Raw genomic sequence first — 4915 nt, forward strand, 5'->3', positions numbered from 1 at the left:
ATAAGTAATCAGTAAATCATTGATATGATGTTACCGATGGCTCCTCCGGAGCACTTGCATTTGAGCATGATCCTACAACCTATGAGGGTCATGCTAATATCATGTTGACAAGTAAAGCGAAGAATAGTAGAAGCAAGAGCTTGATGATGGCAAAATTCAAATGTTTATGAAAACCCCGTCGGGTGCCACTAATGCCCGAGGGTGATGATGAGTTGGGTGGCCACTTTTGGAGAAGTGGTGCACCGGGTACTTTGGTGTGAATGGTTTTGGAAATGGGATTAGAATTTTGATGTATCGATCGTCCCAACCTTACATGTGCGATGATACGTCTCCAATATATCTATAATTCTTTGTGGTTCCATGCTATTACTTTGTCAACTTTGGATGTTTTGTATGCATGAATACGCTATTTTATATCTTTTCTCGGACTAACCTATTAACTCAGTGCCAAGTGCCAGTTTCTGTTTTTTCCATAATAGAAGATACACAGGGGACTTGAGAACCAAGGCAAAGGACCTCGGGGGAGGTCACAAGCCCCCTAGCCACAGCCTGGGGGGCGCGCCTAGCAGGCTTGTGCCCCCCCGTGGCTCCTTTGCGCTACTTCTTCCGCCTATAAAGTGTCTAAAAATCCAAAACCACCAGAGAGAGCGACGAAAATACTTTTCCGCCGCCGCAAGCTTCTGCCTCCGCTAGATCCCATCTAGGGACCGTTCTGGTTCCCTGCCGGAGGGGGGATTCGGACACGGAGGGCTTCTTCATCAACACCATTGCCTGTCCAATGATGCGTGAGTAGTTCACCACAGACCTTCGGGTCCATAGCTAGTAGCTAGATGGCTTCTTCTCTCTCTTGGATCTTCAATACAAAGTTCTCCATGATATTCATGGAGATTTATCCGATGTAACTTTCTTTTGCGGTGTGTTTGTCGAGATCCGATGAATTGTGGATTTATGATAAGACTATCTATGAATATTATTTGAGTCTCCTCTGATCCTCGTAATTAATGTGAATATGCATGATTTCGTATCCTTGTAATTCTCTTCGAGTTGTGGGTTTCGTTTGGCTAACTTGATCTATAATTATTGCAATGGGAGAAGTGCTTGGTTTTTGGTTCATACCATGCGGTGTCCTCACCTAGTGATAGAAGGGGTACCGAGGCACGCATCGTGTTGTTGCCATCAATGGTAAAAAGATGGGGTTTATATCATATTGCATGAATTTATCCCTCTACATCATGTCATCTTGCTTAAGGCGTTACTCTGTTTGTTATGAACTCAATACACTAGATGCATGCTGGATAGCAGTCGATGTGTGGAGTAATAGTAGTGGCTGCAGACAGTATCGGTCTACTTGTCTCGGACATGATGCCTATATGTATGATCATTGCCTTGGATATCATCATGACTTTGCACGATTCTATCAATTGCTCGATAGTAATTCGTTCACCCACTGTAATACTTGCTATTATGAGAGAAGCCTCTAGTGAATAATATGGCCCCCGGGTCTACTTCACATCATATTTTCAGATCCACACTTTTACTTTGTTGCACTTTCCACCTTCAGATCTCACCTTGCAAATAATCGTGAAGGGATTGACAACCCCTTTATAGCGTTGGGTGCAAGTTTGTTTATTTTTGCGCAGGTACATTGGTGCCTCATCTTGATACTCCTACTAGATTGATACCTTGGTTCTCAAACTGAGGGAAATACTTACTGCTACTGTGCTGCATCACCCTTTCTTCTTCAAGGGAAAAACCAACGCAAGCTCAAAAAGTAGCAAGAAGAATTTCTAGCGCCGTTGCTTGGGAGGATCAAGTCAAGAATAGTCTTCCGTCAACGTGCCAATTTCTGGCGCCATTGCCGAGGAGGATCAAGTCAACAATAGTCTCCCGTCAACGTGCCAATTTCTGGCGCCATTGCCGGGGAGTATCCAAAGTGAAGCATATCCAAGTAACTGTCGCAGACTCATCTCTTGCATTTACATTATTTTCCTTTGGCCTCTCGTTTTCCTCTCCCCCACTTCTGAAAAAACAAAATTTACAAAAATATTTGCCTTTTTTCGTTCGCCCTTTTCTTTCGCTTGCTTTCTGTTCACTTGTGTGCTTGTCTGCTTGCTGAGTCACCATGACTGAAAACACCAAATTGTGTGACTTCTCGAATACTAATAATAATGATTTTATTAGTACTCCGATTGCTCTAGCCACTAGTGCGGAATCATATGAAATCAATACTGCCTTGGTGAATCTTGTTATGAAAGAGCAATTTTCCGGCCTTCCTAGTGAAGATGCCGCATCCCATCTTAATACCTTCATTGAGTTATGCGATATGCAAAAGAAGAAAGATGTGGATAATGATGTGATAAAATTTAAGCTATTTCCATTCTCATTACGAGATCGAGCAAAAACTTGGTTTTCATATTTACCCAAAAATAGTATTGATTCTTGGAACAAGTGTAAAGATGCATATATTTCCAAGTATTTTCCACCGGCTAAGATTATCTCTCTCCGTAATGATATCATGAACTTTAAGCAACTAGATCATGAACATGTTGCACACTCTTGGGAGAGACTGAAATTGATGATTAGAAATTGTCCCGCTCATGGCTTGAGTCTTTGGATGATTATACAAATCTTCTATGCTGGTTTGAATTTTGCTTCTAGAAATATCTTGGATTCTGGCTTCGTGGAACTTCCATGGAAATCACACTAGGAGAAGCCACAAAACTCCTAGATAATATCATGACAAACTTTTCTCAATGGCACACTAAAAGGTCACCTACTAGTGAAAAAGTGCATGCTATAGAAGAAATTAACTCTTTGAGTGCTAAGATGGATGAGTTAATGAATTTTTTTGCTAGTAAAGGTGCTCCTCTAGATCAAAATGATATGTCTTTGTCTTCCTTGATTGAGAATAGAAATGAAAGCTTGGATGTTAATTTTGTTGGTAGGAATAATTTTGGCAACAACAATGCTTATAGAGGTAACTTTATTCCTAGGCCTTTTCCTAGTAATCCCTCTAATAACTTTGACAATTCCTACAACAAGGCTCATGGAAATTACAATAAATTACCCTCTGATGTTGAGAGTAATATTAAAGAGTTTATCAACTCGCAAAAGATTTTCAATTCGTCCATAGAAGAAAAACTGCTCAAAATTGATGACTTGGCTAGGACCGTTGATAGAATGTCTCTTGATATTGATGCTTTGAAATTCAGATGTGCTCCTCACAAGATTAAAATGGATGAAACTTTGAAATCTATGCGTGTTTCCACGAATGAGAGTAAAGAAAGAACCACCCAAATTCGTGCTAGACATGAATGGCTTAAAAAGGCGTCTTCTCGTGATGAGAATCACGAACATCTTAAAGTGCTTGGTGTGACTCCTATTGAATTCTTGTTTTCTAATGTCAATCCTAATGATGATGGGGCTGGATATGAATCCACTTTGGTTGATAAACTCCCAAATGATTCATAGTCTATTTTCCTTAATGCTAAAAGCACTGAAAGTGGAGTAGAGGATATCAAAACTTTGAGTAGTGATGAAATTACTACTTTGGGTTTCAAGGAATTCAATTATGATAGTTGCTCTTTGATTGAATGCATTTCCTTGATGCAATCTATGCTAAACTCTCCACATGCCTATAGCCAAAATAAGGCCTTTACCGATCATATCGTTGATGCTATGATGAAATCTCTTGAAGAGAAACTTGAGTTGGAAATATCTATTCCTAGAAAACTTCATGATGAGTGGGAACCTACTATCAAAATAAAGATTATAAACTTTGAATTCAATGCTTTGTGTGATTTGGGTGCTAGTGTTTCCGCTATTCCGAAGTCTTTATGTGATGTTCTAGGCTTCAATGAGATTGATGAGTGCTCTCTTAATTTGCATCTTGCGGATTCTACTGTTAAGAAACCTATGGGAAGGATCAATGATGTTCTTATTATTGCAAATATGAACTATGTACCCGTGGATTTCATTGTGCTTGATATTGATTGCAATCCGACATGTCCCATCATTCTTGATAGACCTTTCCTTAGGACAATTGGTGCTATCATCGTTATGAAGGAAGGGAATATTAGATTTCCATTTCCATTAAAGAAGGACATGCAACACTTTCCTAGAAATAAAATAAGATTTCCTTATGAATCCATGATGAGGGCTACTTATGGTTTGAGCACCAAAGACGACGATACTTGATGCTATCGCCTTATGCCTAGCTAAGGGCGTTAAACAATAGCGCTTGTTGGGAGGCAACCCAATGAATTTATGTTTGCTTTTTTTGCTTTGTGTTTTGTTGTCTCCACACCATCATAATTTTGTTATGATTTTGTTTTTTGTGTTTGTGCCAAGTAAAACCTTTATGATTAGTTTTGGTGATGGTTGTTTGATCTTGGTGAAAAAGATAGAAACTTTGTGCTCAGGAAATTATTTTTAATTCCTATCCAGAAAGAGATTTTGAGTTTATTCTTTTTGCTGCTGGTTGATATGCAAATTGACCTAAATATCCTATTTTTTTAGAATTTTTGGGATACCAGAAGTATACAATGTATATAGATTGTTACAGATTGGTATGTTTTTGACAAATTCTATTTTTGTTGTGTTGATTGCTTATTTTGATGAAACTATGGATAGTATCGGGGGGTACTAGCCATGGAAAAGTGAGAATACAGTAATCTAACATATATCTAAATAGAAATCAAGATTGCTACAGTACCTAAAGTGTTGGTAGTTTGATTTCTTATGCTAATGATATCACGAGTTTCTGTTTAAGTTTTGTGTTGTGATGTTTTCAAGTTTTGGGTGATGTTCTCATGGACAATGGGATAAAGAGAGGAAAGAGCTTAAGCTTGGGGATGCCCAAGGCATCCCAAGCCAAATTCAAGGACACCAAAAAGCCTAAGCTTGGGGATGCCCC

Source organism: Hordeum vulgare, chromosome 4H (genome assembly GCF_904849725.1).
Source record: "Hordeum vulgare subsp. vulgare chromosome 4H, MorexV3_pseudomolecules_assembly, whole genome shotgun sequence".
NCBI classification, from domain to species: domain Eukaryota; kingdom Viridiplantae; phylum Streptophyta; class Magnoliopsida; order Poales; family Poaceae; genus Hordeum; species Hordeum vulgare.